At 43.9% G+C, this 24399-nt stretch overlaps 1 long non-coding RNA gene across 1 annotated transcript in view; it reads left to right on the top strand.

Moving 5' to 3' along the window:
• Positions 1–23802, top strand: part of LOC124556557 — a 295085-nt gene extending 271283 nt beyond the window's left edge. The window contains exons 4-5 of the long non-coding RNA XR_006968620.1: positions 13963–14057; positions 23540–23802. This is a non-coding gene — a long non-coding RNA (uncharacterized LOC124556557). The remainder of the gene's footprint in view (positions 1–13962; positions 14058–23539) is intronic.
• Positions 23803–24399: the final 597 nt, after the last annotated feature.

Raw genomic sequence — 24399 nt, 5'->3', positions numbered from 1 at the left:
CCGTCGGCTCAATTGGGTCCTGGAATCTCGGTATCTGCTGTCCCCTTACCAGTGTGGCTTCCGAGAGGGACGGTCTCCTATCATTTACTTCGCTTGGAATCTGCAGTTCGTCAGGCCTTTTCCCAACGCCGCCATTTGGTTGAAGTATTTTCGACCTTGGCAAGGCCTAATGACACGGCTTGGCGCTGTACATCATATCTTGCTTACACTTCATGAGTGGGGGTCTTTTGGGCGCACTCCAGATTTTTATCCGCCAGTTCCTGTTCCATCAGTCGTTCAGGGTTCGGGTTGGTACTGTTTATTAGTTCTGCATGTACCCAGGAGAATGACATCCCACAGGGTTCCGTGTTGAGTGTACTTTTCCTCATTGCTGTAGATCGACTTGGGGCCTCCGTCGGTCCTTTGGTCATCCCTGCTCTGTATGAGGATGATTTCCGTATTTGGATTAGTTCCTCTTAGATGGCTTCTGCAGAGCGGTAGCTCCAGGCTGCTATATGGCGTGCTTCTGCTTGGACCCTCTCACATTGGTTTCAATTAGCAGGTGGTCCACTTCTGTCACTGTACTATGGTCCACCCCAATACAGACCATCTACCTCGATGCACAACGATTACCTGTGGTCCCACAGTTTCGTTTCCTGGGTCTTCTTTCCAACAACAAGCTCACTTGGCTGCCTCATATCAGACTTCTGAAGATAGGATGTTTCCGTAAACTAAATGTTCTTAACTTCCTTGCCCACAAGTCTTCGGGTGCGGATCGTTCCACTCTTCTCCGCCTTTATTGGGCTTCAGTTCTGTCTCGCTTGGACTATAGTTGTCAAGTTTATGGTTCGGCTGCTGCTTCCACATTGCGCCTCCTGGATATGGTCCACCATCATGGTAACTATTTGGCCACTGGTGCACTCCCTACTAGCCCTGTTGATAGTCTCCTGGTTGAAGCTGGGATATCCCCCCCTTTCTGTTCAGCGGTCACAGCTTCTGGTTTACTTTGCAATCGCTGTCTGTTCCTTTCCCACTCACCCTTCCTATTCTATCCTGTTCCTAGACAAAGGACGTCGCCCACCTGATTTCCGCCCTCAGGCAGGTTTACCAGTTGGGATCTGCCTTGCATCTCTCCACCATGATTTTCAGCTCCCTTGTTTGTCCTGTCTCCAATGTTCCCTTCCCAACACCCCCACCTTGGCTAGTTCCTCGGCCCCGTATTCGGATGGATCTCCGCCGAGGTCCGGAACATTCCATTCCCTCAATGGTGTTCCGTTGTTTTTTCCGACGAATTGCAAGGGAGTTTCGGGATATTGTTGTATTTTTACACCAATGGCTCTAAATCTGCTAATCATGGGGGATATGCCTCCACATCCTCTGTTGACATGGAAAATCATCTCCTGCCAGCTGAATTTGGGGTGATTACTATGGAACTGATGGCAATTTCCCAGGCCCTTACCTTTATTGAACAGTCCCAACTCAACTGAATTTTGTTGTGTATGGACTCAATGAGTGGCCTTCAGGCTATTGACTGGTGTTTTTCCCGTCATCCCTTGGTCTCTGACATCCATGACCATCTCGCTAATCTTCACCATGCTGCTTGTTCTGTTGACTTTCTTTGGGTCCCTGGCCATGTGGGTATCCCAGGTTATGAGCTTGCTGATTGTTTGGCTGGGGGAGCAGTCACTTAACCCCTTCTCTGTAACGCCTCCTGCAGCGGATTTACAGCTTCATATCAAATCCCACTTCGCACAATCAAGGGCCAACTCTTGGGAGGCTACCTCCCTGTCTAATAAACTTCGTTCGATTAAGGTGACACCTTTCCCCTGGCATTCTTCCTTCTGCCTCTCCTGAAAGGACTTGACCATCCTGTATGGTCTCCACATCAGCCAGACAAGGCTGACCCACGGTTTTCTTTTGCGTAATGAGCCACCCCCATTTTGTGGTTGTGGAGTCTTCCAGTCAGTAGTCCACATTTTGGTGGAATGCCCCTTTCTCTTGGCTCTGCGTACTAAGTACAGACCTCCCCGCACTTCACCATGAATATTATCAGACGATTCCCAGATGGTTGAACTGGTGTTCTCAGTTTTCTTCATGACAGTGGTTTTTATTTTCAGTTCTAAGGTTTTTAATCTCCCTTTGGAGTAGGGGCAGGGCAGTGAGGCTTGGGAGTGTCTAACACTTGTAATCTGTGTTACAAGATTCCTGACTCCCCTCCCTGGCCAAGATCCTGTTTTCTCTCCCTTTTACTGTTTTTATCGCTTTTTAGATTTGGTTAGTCTTCTTTTACAATACACACTTTCATACTCTAGCAGTTGAACGCTTTCAAATAGTAGGTGGTCTTGCCTGTACTGCATCAGAGGTGGGATATTTCCTGCCTCTAGCATAGCCTTGGGGTTGCTCACTTGCTGACTTCCCTCCTTCTGTTTTCACCTTTAATACTACTGCATTTTTACGATTTTTAGCCTTTTACCTTTTATCATTATGACTCTTCTGAGATAAGACTCCGTCTGATTGGACCACTTATGAAACAAAGGACTGATGACCTTGATGTTTGGTCCTTTCATCCCCAACCAACCATCCGGTCGGCTGTTCGCATGCTGCCCCCATGAACATTAATGGATAGTGACTGATAATGAAACCACTAGTAGATGGCATTGTGTTCGACGACCATGCCTCATTTGTGCAGACATGATGCAGAGTAAATTGCTGGAGCAGGCACTAGTGTTTCAAAACACTCTGTTCAGTGCATATCGTTGACATCAGGCTCTGCAGCAGCCATCCCTTATGTTTTCCCATGTTTACTCAGCAGCATTTGTCAATTATGAATGCTGTGGGTATGACACCATAGAGACTGGAAAGTGTAATGAAGGATGCCTGTCGACCAGTCGGATTAATCAGTTCTTGTTACACCAGCTAGACTGTTGTGTTCAGCTACACTTCATCCAGTCGAGTGGCTGCTCCAAACATATACCGCGTCATTGACACAGGCCAGTGGGGGCAGTACTACGGTACCGGGGACAAGCAGCTGGGATGCCATAGAACCTGTGGTATAATGTAAAGCAATAGGATAGCTTTGGACTTCGTGAATATTATTGTGGACAGCCTGCTTCCCCCCCCCCCCCTTCACCACCATGCTTGTTGTATTCCACAACAGCAATGGTATCTATCAGGATAATTCTAGTGTCAAAAGGTGATAATCTTATTAGTGGTTTCAGAAGCAGGACATTGATGTTATGGTCACAAAATTCGCCTAATGTGAACTCTATGGTAGACATCAAATACACTATTGGACACCAGCAAAGCATCCACAGGCCACTGACCAGTAACTTACAGGGGGAACTGCATGACCTGTGGTTAGACATCAGGTGTCACATACTTCTGGACTGCTGTATTGCGATGAGTAGTGGTACTAGGAGAAAGCTGGCGCATTTTGTTAGAGCAGGTTGCCTACATCAGGGGCAAGTATGCACTCAGGGAAAACCTATTGTTCCCCTTTGATTGACAGATCCTTAACCTATTGTTTTCCTAAGTGCCTTACCATGTCACCCCCATTTCCTTTTGATTGACAGGCACTTAACCTATGGCCCTACTGCCCCCTCCCCCTCACTGCTACAGGTGCACTTTCAGGTCTGAGTTCCTGGAATAGGCCCTCTTTCACTCTTATCAGTTTGATTGCCTAATTAATTAAATTGATCAATTAGTTGACCTCTATGGAGGGAAAGTGCCAGGCCCCCCTGGTGGGAAGTTCAAATTCCATCAAGAAATTGCACCCTCTACTAACATAAGAAAATGGCAGGGCAAAAAAAGGCACCTCCACTAACCTAAGTCATCAGACTGCCACCTCTTCCTAAGAATTAGTGGGAAAGACTCAGTTGATCGATCATTTGGAGGGTATTAGATTGTAGTGTATGGAATATTGTTTAATCAATTGACATTGTGTGGTCTATTGTTCAAATAGACAATTTAGATTCAAGGCATTGTATGGAATATATGGAAATTGGTGGAGAAGGATCTTATAACAGGAAATTCAAGTTTATGTTGTTTATAAAAAAAACTCAGTTTTGGGGGGGGGGGTGTTTGGATTGCTCTTGCTCATCATTCGCTGCTGTTTGGAAACATGTAGATCTTGCAAGAAGCAATTACACAGGGCAAACATACTGCATAACCTAATGTTCGTCACTGTACTCTGGGTGTCTTTACCTACTGTTTGGGCCCTTGTCAGCACTTAACCTAGAGTTCCGTTAAGTGGTTTTCCATGACGCCCCTATTTCCTTAAACTGTTGTACCGCCTTTGGTACCAAATTAAGTAATCAGTTATGTCCTCCCACCATTTTCTGGTACACGTTTCGAATTTCACATGCTTTACAACACCATTTCTGACTGATTTTTCCTTTGTGACCCAACCCTTTAAACTCTTGTACTGCGTTTTACATAAAAATTATGCCAATTAATGTAGTGTTCTGCACTTAACCTGCTGTTCTGCTCCATGTCACTCACTCACTCACTCACTCACTCACTCCCATTAACTACTGTACTGCTAACATCATATTGATATTAAAAATTTATGTAAATGAAATCGGTATTCTTAACATGAATGGGACAGTTTTTCTTAATTTGGTGAAATAGATGGAATATAGTTTAAAAAAACATTGCTAATAAATAACAACCTGTTTACGAAAATAGCGCAGAATAACATAGCAGCCCGTCCATAAATTGTTACCCTTCATGCTTTCAACATATGCAAACGTTCTCACCGCTAAACGCCTGTGTACGCTCGCGAAAACACCGTTAATCATAAAAGCATTATTCTTGTTTGGAAAGATAGCACTCTCTCTAAGCACAGACGGGAGGAAATCAGAACAATTACGCAAACAGAATTCTAAGCGCTCTCATACAGAAGAGAGAAAAAATGGCCGAAATTTTCAGTATCCTACAACTACAGGTCTGGAGATGTTATAATGCGACAGTGGCCGATGAGTGACGGCATACCTGCCAGATATGGATGGTCTGCTTCAACTTGTCTTTGAACACTTGCTTTCTCAGAACTTTCCGTACATACCTTGTCTCCATCTTGTATGAATCGTTTGTAGATGCTCCTATGTCCCTGCACAATGGATGTCTTCTGAATGACTACAGCATTATGGCTCTATTTTGTACAGATTAACATACTGCATCAACAATTAAACTCTTCAACATGCACTACATATCGTAAAATAGCGTTCCCTTTCAACTGATTCCCCATATTGCACTTAAGTATGTGATCACTGTTTTGGTGCTAGCAACCCCTAGAATGTCGCCCATCCACGAAACTCGTGTGTGTGTGTGTGTGTGTGTGTGTGTGTGTGTGTGTGTGTGTCAATTTAAGTTAGGCAATCACATTGATAAGAGTGAGAGTGTGGTCTATTAAGTGCTTGTGAATCAAAAGGAAATGGGGGTGACATGAAAAAGCACTTAGCAGAACAATAGGTTAGGTACCTGTCAAAGGAGAGCAATAGGATTCCCCCGAGTGCATACCTGCCCCTGATGTAGGCAACTCGCACTAAAAAATGAGCCAGCTCATTCCTAGTCCCACTACTTTGGTGGACCATGCCGTTATTAAGTAGGTAGTCATAATTCTTTGCAACCTCAATGGTTAATCTCGCTCCATTCGCCACATCTATCCATATAATTTAGGTGTCACACACGTAGTCTTCAGAATGGACTTTTCACTCCACTATTGGCTTTTCTGTTTGCTCAGTGTGTGTACATCATGTGAGGTCCTTTAAATCTCAAGCACTCATATGCACGATCATTGAGAGGAAATTATCATATTTCCAATATGAATATAGTTAACCATTTACTGATTATTTTTTAAAATGAGATGAATTTTTAGAAATGTTGAATGTATACTGCAATGTATGTTCACCATTAATTTGAACACCATCTTTTAGTAGAGCCACCTATTGAATGTGGCGCTAGAGTTCTATGGTATTTGCCAGGTGGCCTTTGCTGTGGCTGATTGGCGCCTATGGGGAGAGCCCCTGATCAGAGTGGGTGGCATCAGGGCAGATGACCCACGATGAAGTGGATGTTATCTCTTGCTGGGGACCGAAAGGCTACTGCAGTCTCCAATAAAGCAAAGGTTTATTTCAGTGCTGACAGGTATGACCCTAAATCGTTCCCCTCCCTAGCAACACCTTGGGGAACGTATGACTCCAGAGTGACAGGATTAATATTCGCGACATTACTTAGTGTGCAGGAGAACTGATAATGACTCCTTTCGGGAAATGAAGATTGTTTTTTGTTAAGTACCTGGAAGATAAGCTTGGGGAAGTCGCAGCACTGTCCAAAATGCGCAATGGGTCGGTTTTGATTCAGATGGCATCCCCAACCCAGTCCCAGGCGTTACTCGCCTGTGACAGGCTGGGTTATATTCCTGTTTCAGTTGCTCCCCATAAAAGCCTCAATGTGGTCTAGGCAATTATGTTTCATCATGTCCTGTTAAAGTTAGATGAGCTATGTGCCAATTTAGAATGGTGGCGTGTTAATTTTATCTGGCACGTTCACAGGGACCCAAAGACAATAGGGTTGCCACTGGTGCCTTCATCTTGGCATTTGAGGGAGATTAATTACCTCAAAACCTCAAGGTGATGGTGTACCGATGTGACATCAAACACTATGTCCCTCCCTGTATGTGGTGCTTTAAGTGCTGGAAATTCGGGCACATGTTCTCCCGGTGCCCTTCCAGTGCCACATGTAGAGAATGAGGATGTTCGCTGCAAATACTCCATGTGCGCCTCCGCCCACCTGTGTGAACTTCTAACAGCACAACTCCCCCTGCTCGCTGGACTGTCCGTTACTCCGATAGGAGCGCAAAATTCTCATGCTATCTCCTTATGCTGCCGCCATGACGGCGTCGCCATAGAGGACACAGCTAAACCCATCATCTAAGGTTACTCCAGTGGGCCCTAAGGCCCACCCATCTCTCCCCCCCCTTCCAGTTGGCTGGGCGCATGTCTTCTTCCGTTGCTCCCAAAGTATCCACTTCAGGAGCAAGTCCCACACACCCAGGGGACATTGGTCCCCTCCCTCTAGCTGGAAAAGCAACAGCCTCCTCCAGCTCCTCTCATGTGGAACGGGGTCCCTTGACACCCTCTCTCCCAAGGTCTCCACTAATGCCACAGTGGACACTCGCTAGTGGCTAAAGGAGCCAAAAGCTGCTGGACAAAGAGCTTCATGGTGACCCTCAGGTGGCCACAGCACCACCACTCCCTATCAGTTCTGCATCCACGGATGAGCTGGAGATGTTAGTGTCCCCTGAGGACCTGGATCTCGCTGACTCATCCGAAATGGGAATGGATGTAAATACTCAATCAGTGGCAGCAGGTGACCCTGAGATATAACTTGCCTCCTTGCACGCTTCATGCCTTCCCAGCCTCACAATGTCATCCTCCAGCAGAATTGATGCAGATTTTTCCACCACTTAGTTAAGCTATGGCAACTGTTGAGCTTACACTTGCTTTCTGCGTTGCCCTCCAGGAAATCTGGTTCCCGGCAATGTGGACCCCTGCCCTTTGCAGCTATAGGGGTATGACAAGAACTGTAATGACTATAATAGTGTCAGGTGGATTTCGTGTACATGTCCTGAACTCAGTATGTAGTGAACCTGTATCCCTTCCCACTCCTCTTGAAGCTATGGCTGTCAGGATAAAAATGACACACGAAATAGCTGTCTGCAACGTATTTCTTCCTCCAGATGGTGCAGCACCTCAGAACGTATTGGCTGCACTGATTCAACTACTCCCTAAACCTTTCCTACTTTTGGGAGATTTTAACGCCCATAACCCCTTGTGGGGTGGCATGATGCTTATTGGCTCAGGTAGAGCTGTCGAAAATTTACTGTCTTAGCTCGACTGCAGCCTCCTAAATACTGGGCCCCCACACATCAGTGTCGTTCATGGTACTTACTCGGTCATTGATTTATCTCTCTGCAGCTCAGGACTTCTTCGGTCTGTCCACTGGAGATCCCACGATGACTGGGTGGTAGTGGCCATTTCCCCATTTTCCTGTCCTTCCCCTAGCGTCATGCCCACGGACGCCTACCCAGATGGGCTTTAAACAAGGCAGAATGGGAAGATTTCACCTCTGCTGTCACAGTAGAATCTTCCCCATATGGTGCCATCGATGTGGTGGTTCAGCGGGTAACTAGAACGATCCTTTCTGCGGCGGAAAACCCTTGTTCCTTGGGGTACCCCTGGCGAAAGATAGTACCTCGGTGGTCGCTGGAACTTGCTGAGGCCATTAAAGAGAGTAGGCGGGCTCTACAGCGACATACGCAGGACCGTTCTCTGAAGCACCTAATAGCTTCTAAACGGCTCCATGCCCGCGTTCGCGTGCTTGTAGAAAAGTTTGGAGAGGTACATGTCCACCATTGGGTGCCATACGTCACCCTAAGTGTGGACGAAGAGCAGACGTTTTTGGGTACCAGTGCCCAACATGTGTCCCTAGCGTTAACATAAATTTTGTGTTATATACCTACGCAAAAGCGATAGCTGAGCACTATGCTCGAGCCTTAGCGTCGGAGAATCATCCCCCAGCATTTCGCACCTTCAAAGAGCGGATGGAAAAGTACTCTTCTTCACTCCACGCCACAGTGAACCCTATAACGCCCCATTTAGAGTGGGAGCTTCTCAGCGCCCTTGCACGTTGCCCTGACAGCTCCTGGGCCAGATGGGATCCACAGTCAGTTGATTAAACATCTCTCGTCAGACTAAAAGCGACTTCTCATCCTCAACTGGGTCTGGTGTGATACATTTCCATCGCAATAGCGGGAAAGCACCATCGTACCAGTGCTCGAACCTGGTAAAAACCCGCTTGATGTGGATAGCTATCGGCCGATCAGCCTCACCAATGTTCTTTGTAAGTTGCTGGAACGTATGGTGTGTTGGCAGTTCGGTTGAATCCTAGAGTAATGTGGCCTACTGGCGCGGTGCCAGGGCGGTTTCCGCCTTGGTCGCTCTTACACTGATATTCTAGTGTCCCTCGAGTCTGCCATCTGAACAGCCTTTTCCAGACGCAAACACCTCGTTGCCGTCTTTCATGATTTACGAAAATCATGACACGAGCTGGCGATATCATACCCTTGCCACATTGTATGAGTGGGGTCTCTGGAGCCCGCTTCTGATTTTTATCCAAAGTTTCCTATCGCTCCGTGCTTTCCGTGTCAGTTCGTGCCTCTGTCCCCCCCCCCCCCCCCCCCAAATATCCAGAAGAATGGGGTCCTGCAGGGCTCTGTATTGAATGTATGTCTTTAAAGTGGCCGTTAAATCTAGTAGCAGCTGTAGGGCGATCTCTCACCTTCTCTGTATGCAGAAGACTTCTGTATTTAGTACTGCTGCTCCAGTTATGGTGTTGCTGAGCGGCTCGTACAGGGAGCTATCCACAAGGCGGTCATGGGCTCTACCCTACAGCTTCCAGTTTTCAGCCACGAAATCGTCTTTCATGCACTTCTGCCGCTATCGCACCGTTCATCCGGAACCAGAACTTTACCTTCATGACAATCTACTCGCTGTAGTGGAGACATATTGATTCTTAGGACAGGTTTTCGAAACTTGACTGACTTGGCTTCCTCATCTGCGTCAGCTTAAGCGCAAGTGCTGGCACCACCTCAATGCCCTCCGCTGCCTGAGCAACACCAACTGGGATGCAGATACCTCAACGCTGCTGCCGCTTTAGAGCCCTTGTTCAATTCCGCCTTGACTATGGGAGTCGAGTTTATGGTTCAGCGGCGCCCTTAGCGTTACGTTTACTCGACCCTGTGCACCACTGGCGTTAGACTAGCGACGGGACCTTTTAGGACGAGTCTGGTGACCAGCGTACTGGTGGAGGCCAGAGTCCCTCCATTGAAGGTTAGGCGTGCACAACTGCCCGCCAGTTGCGTTGCACACATTCGAAGTTCTCCTGAGCATCCGAGTTACTCCTTTTCCCACTCGCGGCAGTTCATCTCCCGCATCGGGGTCAGGGCTCACGATTCCAATTCGCGTGCGATCACTTCCCTCCGAACTGGAGTTCACCACCTCTACTCGAGGTCCATTCACGTACATCTCCATGGTGTAAACCTAGGCCGAAGCTTCGCCTGTACCTTTCACATGGCCCTGAGGACTTGGTTAACCCCGCCACTCTTTGCTGTCACTTTCTCTGTATTCTTGACGTGTTCCGGGGCTCGAAAGTGGTTTACACCGACGGCTCGATGGCTGGTAGTCACGTTGGCTTCGCATATGTTCATGGAGGACATATTGAACAGAATTCTTTGCCCGATGGCTGCAGTGTATTCACTGCAGAACTGGTGGCCATACTTCGTGCACTAGAGTACATCCGTTCATGCTCTGGCGATTCGTTTCGTCTCTGTACTGACTCCCAGAGCAGCTTAAAAGCTATCGACCATCACTTGATAGCGTTCATCCAGGAGTCCATCTATGCCCTTGAACGGTCGAGTCGTTCAGTGGTGTTGGTCTCGGCCATGGGTCACGTCGGAATCCCAGGAAATGCACCAGTCGACAGGCTGGCCGAACAGACTACACGGAAACCGCTTCTGGAGATCGGAATCCCCGTCACTGACCTACGTTCATTATTACGCCGCTAGGTTTTTCGGCTTTAGGAGACGTAATGGCATAGTCTCAGTACGCACAACAAACTGCGTGTCATTAAGACGACTACGAATGTGTGGAAGTCTTCCATGCGAACCTCTCGCAGGGACTCTGTTGTTCTCTACCGGCTCCGCATTGGCCATATGTGGCTAACATGTGGTTACCTCCTCGGTGTCGCTGTGGCTCCCCTATGACGCTCGTCCACATCTTGCTGGATTGCCCAATTTTAGCCGCTCTGCGGCGAACTTCTAACCTTCCCAGCACCCTACCTTCGGTGTTAAACGACAATGGGTTAACAGCAGATTTAGTTCTACGTTTTATTCGTGAGGGGGGGGGGGGGGGGGAGGTTTCTATCATACCATTTAAGGTCGTGTGTTTGGCCTTCTCTCGTGATCAGCCAACTCAGACCACCTGCTCTAAGGTTTTAATACCTTCTTCTACTTTTGCTTGTGGTTTACGTTCTCCCCGTTTTTTGTTCGTTCCATTTGTTTTTAGGTGTGGTTCCGCATTACTTTTCTCATTTCTACTTTCCTAAGCGTACTTCGGATGTTTTTACCCTGAGCCTTCTTTGCGTCAGGAAAAAGGGACTGATGACCCTGTAATTTGGTCTCTTTATACCTCAAATCAACCAACTAATAAGTGAGTTATGGACAACCTAATTGTAACAACCATCTCGTCAATACCGCAGATACCAAATTCAAGAAAAGTATAAACTTGCATCAAAATTTAAAGACAAAATACTTCACGCTTAATCGCAAGCGCACAAACTGCAGAACTTTTGGGCTCAGATTAGCTCAAATATAGCACGTTCCGAGCATGCCACATTAATTTTAAGCATCTTAAAACATCAAAACACAGTGATGTAATAAATCAAGCTATAAATGCACTAAAAACATTAACTCGCAATCACATAAGCATCAGTTGTTAAGGCAGAAGTCATGCCGTCGCAACGTCAGAAAAGCTGTATATAGGTAAACCCTTTACATATTGACTATTCTATACAACTTGAACGTGATAAAGGATTAAAGTCTGCGAAGAATGTAAGTGTTTAGGAGTAAACTTATCAAATAATCAAGAACGTATGTCAAAAACCAAATTATTTAGGGTAAAACAACTAACCTAGGGATAACATCCATAATGTCTACAAGACAATAGTTGAGAGCTTGGGTTATTAGCATCTATGGGGCAGATATTTGAGAGCAAAACAAGGTGACCAGCACTGGAAATATGCTTCAGAAACAAGACAGATTGTGATGACTTGGCACAATGAAGATACGTTTCAGCATACTACAGCGCTGACCTAAGATTTGGTAAAAATTGTCCTAATCAAAAACTACACCCTATTTTCGACTGTCGTGTTCATCGTAAAAGCATGAATAGTTTCAAAAGTGATTGTCTGATCGCTACAACATCGGGGTTTCAACGACATGAGTAAAATGCGAATCGTAAAACTAATAAAAATGTTCGGGCACATTTCGATCAGTAAGGCAGAAGTTCGGACGACATCCACGCATTACGGCGGGACAATGGTTTGAGATAGTATCTCTTCTTATTTCATGAAGTTCCATAAATGGCATGTCCTCTTCCAAGGCTCTTTCCAACGCCACAGAAAAAGTATATAGTTACATTAAAAGAATCGGTCATAATTTGGCAGTAATAGACGTCAACAATTACTTGCGCAAATAAATAAATTCGCCACAGTTTATTACTTAGCGACACCCACACATCTATATTTACTAGTTTTGAAAAATTTAGTTTCGACTGGCATAATTAGCTGCCGCAGCCTGTATGTGTTTGAATGCTTGTGGTACGATTTTGAACTATTACGTACATGACGAAAGGTTTAATGTTCCACTTTCTCTACCTCTTCGTGGACCACGTCACGTAGAATCTGTGGGAAGAATGTTAGCATATCCGTTCGTTTCCAGCATAAATTTTTAATTTTCCGCGTCACTGAAGTTGTCGACACTATGGTCCTACGGAGCGATCAGTGTATCTAGTCACATAATCTAGTGACACGCCTTACAGGACTAGATTAAGTGCAAAGCTATATATTAGCAAAGGGCTAGTTTATATTAAAACAGAGGTAAGACAAAACCATCCAGTATCAATATTTAGATACATTAGTATATATATTCACATTAAAGATTCCCAGTTTTCTTTGGTACGTTAGTCTTTCCTCCATTTTGGTTTTGAACTTTCAGTTCAGTAGGGCGTTTTTATGGATCTATTCACTGCCTGTGCTTGTCACGTTCTTCTTTCTTAAATGACTTTTTTGCGATGGCTATAAGGTGTTCTAGTTCAGCATCAACATTTTTGATACTGCCTGACCTATTGCATCTTATAACAGCTCCAAAATTTGTTTCGGCCGTTTACCAATGCCATAATCCAGTGATTCAGCGGAGTGCCAGAGCTGTAACGGTCTTGTAAATTTTTAAACCTGATTTTTTTACGCTTTGTATTATTCAAATGCTTATTGCTCTTTCGCAGTCCTCTTAAACCTCTATATCGTAATCACAAGGTATACGGTATTAAAGTTTATAATAATGCTTGATTTAAGTTTCCATGATGACTATTTTACCTCGAAAAGGATTTTTTCTCTGGGAGACACCACCTTCTGAGCCGGTATATTCACTCCATATTTGTTACATAAGCGTTTTCCTACTTCAAAGTCATTCTCTTCTCTAAATATCAGCGTGAGTGGTGAAAATAAAAAAACCGATTTCTCTATAGAGAATTCATTCGGTTGCATCCATATGTTAATTATGTAATCTTTTCTGTAGAACTCATCAGCTGTGTATATATTTAAAGAAGATAAATTGCATGCTTCTCTCATATTGTTTCACTAGCATAATTTGTGCTAATTTTACACTAACATCAACGAAAAGTATTTCACTAAACAATCAATGTTAACTGAAAAATGAGAGGCTGGGGCTATTGCTGGTGCTTCACGACGTTCAATTTTTTCCTCTGTTTTTGTTAAAATCTTTCTCGAAGTCATCTCAAGATGAATTTTTAAGCTGAATTCATTATTTTCGTGTTCAAGCGAAACAATGTTGTATTTAACTATACCGTTACAAATTCTAACATTCTATGACGAATCATTTTGTCATTTCTCGTATCCATATCTGGCAATTTGCTTCCATGCCTAATGTTCGTGAGAAAAGAACGAAAAACAACAGTAACAAAAATCTCATCAAATTGAGTAATTGCTAAATGTTTCGTAGTGTATTGATGTTCTGTGCTGTATATACACCGGAGTAACTCTGTCTGATAATTCCTGATCATTATTTAGTTACTTAATATGTAAATGAAGGCAAGGAGTCACTAGTATTAGGTGACTTTCCTGTTTCAGGTGTTCTCTGCCAGGAAGGAAACTTAATGTCTATGAATTTACAATGGTTCGGCAAACAGTACAGGAAGACATCAGGATGACTGGCTGGTGCAAAGGTGAGCGAGCGATTTTTCTTTCGTCCAATATTGATACATTCGAAGGAAGGTACTTCCCTAACCTTAAGAACATAGAATAATCTCCAATCATAGCTATAAGCGACAAAGTGTTAAGAATTACCCCCCTCCCTTCAAATAACTGACATAGGAAAGACTGTTTATAGTACTTAGGACGTACAGTGTCTGGTCACATTGTGACCACACGTAAACAGCATGAATTTCCACCTTCTGCACGCAGACCGCTGCGACACATGGTGTCAGCTAGGTTCTGATAGGTACCGACAGAGGTGGAGCCATGTTGACTAGTGCCTTGGCCAGCTGCGCTAGATTTCTCAGTTCAGGTTCCACGACGCGAACAGCGCGACCGAGATGGTCCAATAGCTTCTCGGATGAGTTCAGATCCGGACGATTTGATGGCCAGGGGAGTAAGGTAAACTGAGCGTAGTGTTCTTAGAAGAATGCAGGTACACTGCGAGCTGTGCGACACGTTACATTGTCGTGCTGGTAGAAGGCATCGAGCCAAAGAACAGCAAACTTCATGTATGAAGGGCATGATCCCCAAGAGTACATCATTCTTAAGGGGATCCAGTGTGGCCTCCAGAATGACGAGATCACCCAGCAAATGCCGTCCGGCGTGGGTCTTTCCAACGATTGTACCGTGATGTTTGCTTTCAGATATTTCACGCAGTCCATGCTAACTGCCACTTGTCCGCTGGAGCGTAAAATGTGGTTAATCTGAAAAGGCCACCTGCCGCAACTCAGTGGATGTCCAAATGCGGTACTGACGTCCAAATTCTAGCCTTCGTGAACGATGAAAAGCAGTCGGCATGGGTGCACGATCTAGGAGCCTGCTGCAGAGGTCCACACGCAGCATCATTCGCTGAACGGTCGTTGAAAACTGTTGCTAGCCCTTTCATCTGGGTGGTAAGGTGCTCAACAGTTGCAAGTCTATTCGCCCGTACACATCTCCTCAGGCGTCGTTTACTCCTGTCATCTATGGTCTGCGGTGCACCTGAGTTGCCTCGACGCCAGTTTTGGATAGTGGCATTATGCCATGCGCCGTGCACGTCAGCCACGGTAGCACACGAACAGTTTACAACTCAACCGTTTCGCAGTTGCTTCCACCTTTGTTCCGAAAGCAAATGATTAAGCCCTTTCGGACGTCACATAAATCGCTCAGTTTAAACATTACGACGACTGCACTATTCTCCCTTTCCCCCAGACGCACTTCATATGCCTTCCACTGCTAGTGCTGTCACCTGCTGTCTGAGAGTTATTGCACGTTGACATTGAATGTAGGAGGTGGTCACAGTAATGTGGCCTGTCTATGTACTATAGAGATGCTCTTGAGCTAAACTAGAAAATTTTCTATAAAAGAAAAAAGGCGGACAGTTGAAGTAAAGAATTGTGGAAAAACTCCAAAGTGAGGCCTATTTGAGTAGAGACATTGTGGGATACGTTCCTCCCATTCCTGAGAACATCCCTGCGTTTCGTTTCCCTTCAGTGTATGAGGAAGCCCCGTCGTTTCGCCTTATGGAGCCAGAAAGCGTATGTAGGAAACGGCTCATTCACTGTAGCTGGACTGCTGGAGGAAGTTCGAGGAACAGCCACGTACTAATGTGGAACCACAAACAATATCTACCGCACTCCAACGGACGTACATCGTAGTTAGTGTGTGCGTGCCCCCCCCCCCCTTTTCAGGCCGATTGATTTCATACAAAATCGTTGGATTTTCGACAGTTCTCTACGCGTTTGTCATCAGGAGTAAAATTGACAGCTGTGTATGGCCAGCGAGCCAAGAGATAATTATAGTGTTATTTCATCCCAGTGTGTGGGGGGTTATATCTTTCGGTTGTTCTAATAATCTTCCGATCGTACTTCATTTCACGTAACGGATGACTTATTTTGGTTATCTTAGTTTTATTTTTTTCTTTTGTCGGCATGTGCGATGTGCAGTAAGTAGGGCCAACGAGTGCTGATGTACTGGTGACTCCTACGCCTACATGAGAATGTTGAGTCATCTGCTGTAGTAAACAAAGCTTGCGACATTGTGTAAGTGCTCCCGTAGGTATGGGACGCTTGCTCCGATGGGTAGTCCGGCGCTAGTTGCAGCTAATCGTAAGAGGTCTGCTTTGGGCATGTTGGTCCGCAGCATTTCGTGGATCGTAGATTGAGATGTGGGTCCTGTTTACAGTATGGGTATAATGTGCGGACAGCGGCGCTGCAGGATCTGCATTATTAGTGACGACGAACCGTTAGGTACTGGTAAGGTGACGTAGCATTGAAACATACAAAACAGTATCTTTCAGTTGCAGGTAGTCAAAATGAGTCTGCATATCGTGAGTAGACCTTTAATCTTAATGCTGTTTCATCGAAACACCAATGGAACTGCTGCTCTTTCAGAGTATCGACGCATTAAAGGGATACGGAAAGACCCTCTTTCCTGGCTGTTTCTGAAGAACATAATCTGGAACAGGTCAGGAATATGAGACTAGCAAAAATAGTACGTATCTGTTGGAATACTTAACTTTAATCCATAATTGGTGAACATCGCTCTTGACGGTACATGTTTTACAGCATCAATAGTAACTGGTAATGGCGCCTTGCTAGGTCGTAGCAAATGACGTAGCTGAAGGCTATGCTAAATATCGTCTCGGCGAATGAGAGCGTAATTTGTTAGTGAACCATCGCTATCAAAGTCGGCTGTACAACTGGGGCGAGTGCTAGGAAGTCTCTCTAGACCTGCCGTGTGGCGACGCTCGGTCTGCAATCACTGATAGTGGCGACACGCGGGTCCGACGTATACTAACGGACCGCGGCCGATTTGAAGGCTACCACCTAGCAAGTGTGGTGTCTGGCGGTGACACCACACATAATTCTTAAGTTGGAATTAACTGGTGATTTGCGAAATGCTGCTGGATGAAGCCGACGACTAATTGAGCCAAAAATTGTTGGAGTTGGTGGTGTCATGGCTCAAAATGCTGGACGGCTGAAAATTCAAAGGTCCACTTCCGGAAAACTGCTGCGAACAGCTGTGAAATGGTACCTCCAGTGCGGCTCCAGACTGTCGTGGTGCATATGGTCGTCACATTGAGCAACGTTTGTAACCTGGAACGTAAACATGGTACACAATTAACAAATGCTTTCCTCTCCTGTGGAAATTAAAATGCCACCTTCAATGGCTTATTCCTTACTTCTCTTGCGCATATCCTAACCAATCGTTCCACAAAGTTTCATTGTCCTGCATCACTCATTTTTCAAGGGGGCTCTCGCAAGTAGTGAAGTGTTAACTATCACTACCCTGAGTTGCGGATGGGAAGAGTGTTTAAGATAATGCTAAAGTACTTCACACTCGGCGTCCACTGGTGATACGACCTGGACATAGAGCCGAGCGAAAAGGGTGTTAGCCTCGTCTGGGTTTTACTGCACACGGTTTGCTCTAATGAGAGTTCATCCAATCGTTTCAACAGTTAAACATGGAGCATGTGGGGGCTCGTGCTCGTATTAAAAAGCTCCATCTCATGAAAATGTGACACTGACAGTTCGTGGCCTACAGTATTCCAGTGCCGTGCGCTCCGACCTCTAGCCAGTACAGATTACGGGCGAATGTGGAAGGACCGCCCCTGGAGTGCCATGGCTGGCACAGCGTGGAAATAATTTCTTAACCTAAAAGGTCTGTGCGGTAGAAGTACCAATAGTTTATTTTAGTCTTAATAAAGACAGCTCTTCACGGTAATCACTGGTCAGCGTTATTTTCCTTGTTTCCTACAGTACGTGTGCTGTGAAAAAACTTCGGAAGAAGAAATTTGAAGACAGTAACAAATTATAGACGAATAAGGCACATTTTAAAATAACTGCTGGTAGCAATAACGGTTTTATCAACTCTTATCAGTTTAGGTGTTCATATCGTCGCTTCCCAGTCTTACCGTCCTTATCTTCGTATTGTTCTCCATACATGTCACATATTTCGTGAATAAGTGTTTCAGAATGCAGACAGCGAGTCGTGGCTACACAACATTTTTTTTTTTTTTTTTTTTTTTTCTTTCTCCAAGTCTTTCCTAGAGAGTTCGATGACGTGGTCCCTTCCGTAGTAGGTACATAATTATTCTCTTTAGAAATTGAAACCTTTCTTCCCACTGAATTACAGAACTTCCTTTCCAGAAGCATTTCGCCTCTAATATATGACAAGGCACCTTTGTGTCTGTCTTAATTTATTCACCTATCCGTTAATGTAAAACGTGAAACGCTTCTAAAAATACTCTATTTCGCCGCAAGAAAAATGTATCTGGCGTAATAAAAAGAATATTTATTATTGCTCTTAATACACTGTTACTATAACGCGTAGTTTACTGTTACATATACCATATCACGCTAATTAACTAAAATAACATAATCATTCTTAAAGGGTTGAAGTAGACCGTGTGCAGCAACATCTCATACTTGCCTGACAAACTTTCTAGCTACCAATGTACTGAGTCACAGCTCCACAATCTAAACACTACTCGCTGTCAATATATGCACTGAGCGATGATGGTATAAAAGGATCTGCGGTTCTGAGTGGACCTCATTGGTTCCTGTGGGGAAATATTTGTATACTGAGCTCAGTGCTTAGCCACTCGCGAGAGTACCTTTCTGAAAGTATAGACGCTTATTTTTTCTCGTAAGCATAGAAAACATATGATAGGGGCAGATAGTCCAGTCAACTAACAAGGAGACGGCACGACCGCGGGATCCGGGATTTGTCCGAAATTTTGTGTGGTGGAAGAGGACCCCTAACACCTCACGTGGTTAAAATATTAGGACGCACTACTCGGAAAATCCCGAGAAAAGTCGATCCAATGTTTCTTAGGTGCCTTATGAGTATAAACAGTTAGTCCATTCCCGAGCCGCCGTCTGGCCTACCTGGTTAGCCGTCGGACCCTTACGCTAGAGGTCTCGGGTTCGATTCCTCCTCTGGCACTTTTTTCCTTCTGTTGCTTGCAAAATTGCAGATCATTGTTACAGGAGAATCGTGAAATTAATTCCCGGGAAGACTGTATAAAAATTCAATCTATAATTTACCATCAGTTATCGTCACCAATATTCCGAGACATGATTCAATATGCCTGGTTTGCCTCAAAATTATCGGAAACTCAAAACATTTTCGTAAATGTTAATGGGGCATATTTTTATACAGATTTATTGCAAACGCCCTGTGATTGTAAAAAAAATCAGCTTTTATATGTTGCACAAGATGTCGCAAAAATTATTGCTTTGTTTGTTTTTACGATGATTACCACTGCGGTTCTTGTTTATAATTATTATATGTACAAAAATTGAATGTTTCCCAATCCAATTTGTTATTCTGATTAGAAACCCAATGATTCTTCTTATATACTTTACGATGAAAAATGGAAAACCCACCGCCATGAATTATGTTGTTGGACAAAAAGAAAATAATTTTTATTCAATAATATAACTAATTTGTTAAAGATAATGGAGGTTTGGGAAACTTTCTGAATCATTGGTGGAATAACAAACGAAAATGAAACGGAAGAAAAAAAGTGCCATAGAAGGAATAGAACCAGAGGCCTCTGGCGTAAGAGTCCGAGCCCTAAACATCTAGGACAGACGGCTGCTCGGCAATAGACTAACATTTTAAACTCATAAGGCACCTAAGAAATTTATAATATTTTGACCACGTGAGGTGCTAGGGGTCCTCTTTCACCACACACAATTTCGGACAAATCCACGATCCCACGCTCATGCCGTCTCCTTGTAAGTTCTAGAGATCGTTGTGAAAACCTGCTTATGTGCAATCTAGTAGTTAAAAACAGCATAATACAAAATAAAAATGTCTGTCACTGTTAAGTAAATCACACATATTTCATGCATTATTCTTGAGATTATGTAGGTCATCCACAAAACTTCATTATCTTGCAAATACAAAGTTTATCTAGATTCCATGTTGAAGTGATAGTTTTTCCATAAATAGATATGACGATACAATTTATGGTGGATGGAAATTCTGCGAAAATTAGGCTAGCTAGGTAGGGCTAGTCATTGTTAATATGGGGAGCCCTCCCAATTTCGTTGTATGTGGGAATAGAGTTTGGACCCCATGTCTTCCTCATATTCTTCCTCCTAATTAAATATTCATACCTATTACTCAGTCTGCAATTCGTAACCTGTCACTCTTGCTAAGCAGAAATGTCTTCCCGTCTTAACACTCCTTGTACCGCCAGTAAACACTGACACTGGTAGTAGGGTTACCTTCGTATGGCCCCACTCTCCACTGTTGCCAAATTTATTCAAGACGGCGGCGATAGAAGTGATAAAGTTGCAGTGATGTAACTTTCTGTTACAATCCGCAGGAGGGCTCTTCCATTCAGAAGAATGGGTTTCGAACTGCTTCATGGTGCATGCATTTTTAAAGGTTCTTTTTTCTGAGCTAGTTTGCTTTTGATGTCCTCCATGCAGCGTCCATTATCAGTTACTTCTATGTCTAGGTATTTGAATTCGATAACATAATCTACCTCCTGACCATCAATCCTGATGTTAACTTTCTTGCTCTTCTCATTACTTTCATCTTTCCTCGATTTACTCTCAATCCATATTCTGTGCTCCTTGGGCTGTTCATTCCGTTCAGTGGCTCATGTAATTCTTCCACATCTTCACTCAGGTTAGCATTACCGTCAGTGAATCGCGTCATTGATTTAACTTCACCTGACGCTTTTAATCCCACCTCTGAATGATTCATTCATCTCCATCACTGGTCCCTCGATATACAGACTGATCAATAGGGGTGAAGACTACATCCATCTCTTACACACTTTTTATCTGAGCATTTTTTAATCCCTATTCCCTCTTCGCTCTTATTCATGTTGTATATTACCCATCTCAGCCTATATCTTGCGCGCCTCCCCCCTCCCCCCCCCCCCCCCACTTTCTCAGAATTTCGAACATCCTATGGTATTCTTTCATTGTTGAACGCTTTCTCAACATCAACAAATCCTATGAGCATGTAGTGATTTTTTTTTTCTTTATTCTTGCTTGAATTATCAGTTTCAGCATTGGAGTTGTCTTTCTGCTGTCCTCACCTTTCCTAAAGCTAAACTGATCGCCATATAACACACACCTTTAAATTATCTTTTCCATTCTGTATATATTATAACTGTTGTAAAGTACATGAGCTGTTACGCTGATTGTATGACAATTCCCAAACTGGTCAGTTCATGCAGTCTTCGGCTGTATGTCGTAACTCATACATTCCACAAATCAACACGAATAATCGAATTTTTGTCACCCCACCCCAATTTTAAGAAATTACAATGTAATGTTAGTCCTCTCACAAAGCTCTTAAATTCCCATTCAAATACTGGAACCCACATGTATTCTATATCGACTCCTGCTTCCTCCATCATGACATGATAGGTCCTCACTTCCGTAATGACCCTCAATGCACTCGCTCTTCACACCTATGCATTTGGAAGTGAAATCACCCTGGCTCTCTTAATGCTATCAATAAAGTGTTTAATACAAAAGAATTTGATCCTTCATACCTTCCACGATGTTGAAAATACTTCTCAACCTCTCCAATCATGCAAGTGCTTCAATAAATTTACCTATATACATCCTTTTCGATACCACTTATAGATGAGGAGCAGTGGGGGACTGAGGGGGATGGGGATGTGATGTGGCGGCCGATGGTAAGTGTATTACACTGTTGTTATTAACATCGAAATTATTCCTATTACCTAGTCAACACCAAAATTATCTATAGTTAGGTCTTCGTCTTTCAGTTTAGCCCATTACACTATCCTAGGTTTCCATTTCGCATACAGTTGACTTTCATAAGTCGTTTCAATCATAGCACCTGATCGGTGCTGGAGTCTATATTAAGTTGGAGACGGGTGAGTTTCCTGCTTTTCACGTGTGCGTGTTTTTAATGCATTATAGAGGTGTTATGACAGTTTTCTTTCCTTTGTATACGTTTGACAATGCATGTTTCGAATTCCTAAAGTTCAGTGGACACCATGTACAGTTAATCTAAAATAATGATGGTAGAACGACTATCTGTACGCTTCCATATTAGACCTAACTTTTCGTAGCTGGTGTTGTCCTTACGCGCAATGTATGTTGGCAGCTGTAGAATAGTTTGGTAGTTAACTTCAAATGCCGTTCTCTAAATTTCCTGTGTAGTGTTCCTGTAAAAGAACAACTTCCTCCAAGGACTTCAGTTTGAGTTCCGAAAGCATCTCCGTGGCACTTACTTAAAGGTAACAAATCTAGCAGTCATCCGCTGAATTGCTTAGATGGCTTCTGTCAATCTGACCTGGTACAGACCAAAGACACCAGTGAAGTAAGCAGGGCTATAGTAATACTGTAACAGAACGTTAAAACTTTGTTCTTCCTATTCATCAGCATAAACTTGAATTTTTCCGCATTTAAGGCCAGCAGCCATTCGTCACACCAACTGGAAATTTTGGCCAAGTCTTATCCTACACCGCAGCATCGTCGGCAGACTGCTGTCCGACAAATCATTTATGTATAGAGAGAACAGCAGGGATTCCATTGCCCTACTGACGATACCCTTGTCTCTGACAACATATTGGATATAACCTCTCTCATATCTCTGAGCCTATTCCATATGCTCGTGCTTTCGTTACAGGCTGTGATGGGACATCGTGTCATATGCCTTCAGGAAATCTAGAAATATGGAATCTGTTATCCTACATTCATAGTTCTCTAGATATCATGTGAAATAAAGGCATGCCGAGTTTAGCACGAACGATGCTTTCTAAAACCATGCTGATTCATGAACATAAACTGCTTAGCCTCAACAAAATGTGTTATTCTAACAGAATACGTACAAGGGGAGATTCATGATAAATGCAGACTGGGTAACGGACCAATGCCTTGGGGTACTCCTAGTAAACATCGAACTGGGATGCCATCCGAACCAGATGATTTGTTTGTTTTTCAAATCCTTAAGTTGCTTCTGCCAGGTATACTTATTTAATGTCGTCCATACAGAGAGTCTCTCCAAAGGTCAAGAAATAGCATGTTTGTATGGTTCTTCAGGCGAGAACGGTCTTAAAGATGAAATTTAAAACTTACGCTTTGGTTTTGCTATCTTCAACTGCTGCAACGGACTGGTCAATAATGAGCTGAATGGAATCCTTAAACCCGCTTACAGATTTTCCACACGGCCTGAATTGCTAGTCGTCTAATAAGTCAAATTATACAACATTCTCGTTTTTTCATTTATGGCGACGGTACTTCATTCCTGAATATACTGCATACATGTGGTACTGTTTAGTGATCCCTGCAGTACGAGGTTAATGATAAAAGCAATATTGTCTGACAGAAAGTGGCCTGGGATCTGACAGGATCTGCTAATACACAGAAAATTCGTGTTGGATTTCTGTGCATAACTGATGCTGTGTGTATGTGATGCATATAACGAAGATTATATTTTTATTTATCCATTTTTGTTTCAGGAGCCAGATAGCCTGGCGTCGCCACTATCAACAAGGTGGTATCATCATTACATCTGTCGGACGTCGTATGCTGGGCAGACTGGTAAATCGGGACAAGTGGCAAACTGTGGCAGAACTGACATCAGACTTTAATGGTGGTCAGAGTACACCTGTGTCTGAACACACAGTGCACTGAAAACTTCTGACGACCCATTCATGTGCCTGCCAGAAGAACATAAAGATGTAATTTTCCTATCTGAATTAATAAATATAGATTAAGTGGACTATACTTCTCTCTCTATAAACAAAAAGAAAAATCCTCTCACCTAATATCCAACATTGTCCACAAGACAGATTCCTTACATCAGTGTGTACAACTGCAACGGATGTGTTTGATACTTTATAAATACTCCATGTGTTTGCTATATAGATGTTAACTCAGCGTCTAGTCAGCTGCAGATTATATCGGTGACTGTGCTGAAGGGCGGGTCAGCCAAAGACAGTTTGAGGGGGGCCTTTCAGTCTATAACTTTGCAGGAGTGTGGTTCGTTTGGCACTAACCTTACACATCGCATACTGTTGGCGGAGCTATGACAACATGTCCCCATTTCCACAGAATGGTCAAAACAGTCCTATAGCACTAACACAGCTTAGCCTGTTTCTACATGGGTTGCAGGTGATGGTGGATGCAGATCTGACTTCCGCTCATTAGTGGAGCAATCACATATGCAAAGCTGCAGGGTGGCTGTGCAGTTTGAGGCGGCAGTTGGAAGATGCATAAGGACTATCTAAAATTTTACTGTAGCTGATACGTTCGAAAAAGATGACTCATTTCAAGATATGAGTGTGCCAGAAATGATTCATGAGTGACAGTAATCATT

This window comes from Schistocerca americana, chromosome X (genome assembly GCF_021461395.2).
Source record: "Schistocerca americana isolate TAMUIC-IGC-003095 chromosome X, iqSchAmer2.1, whole genome shotgun sequence".
Classification (NCBI taxonomy): Eukaryota; Metazoa; Arthropoda; class Insecta; order Orthoptera; family Acrididae; genus Schistocerca; species Schistocerca americana.
The sequence above is the reverse complement of the archived record's forward strand: the minus strand, read 5'-3'. Positions and strand labels throughout refer to the sequence as shown.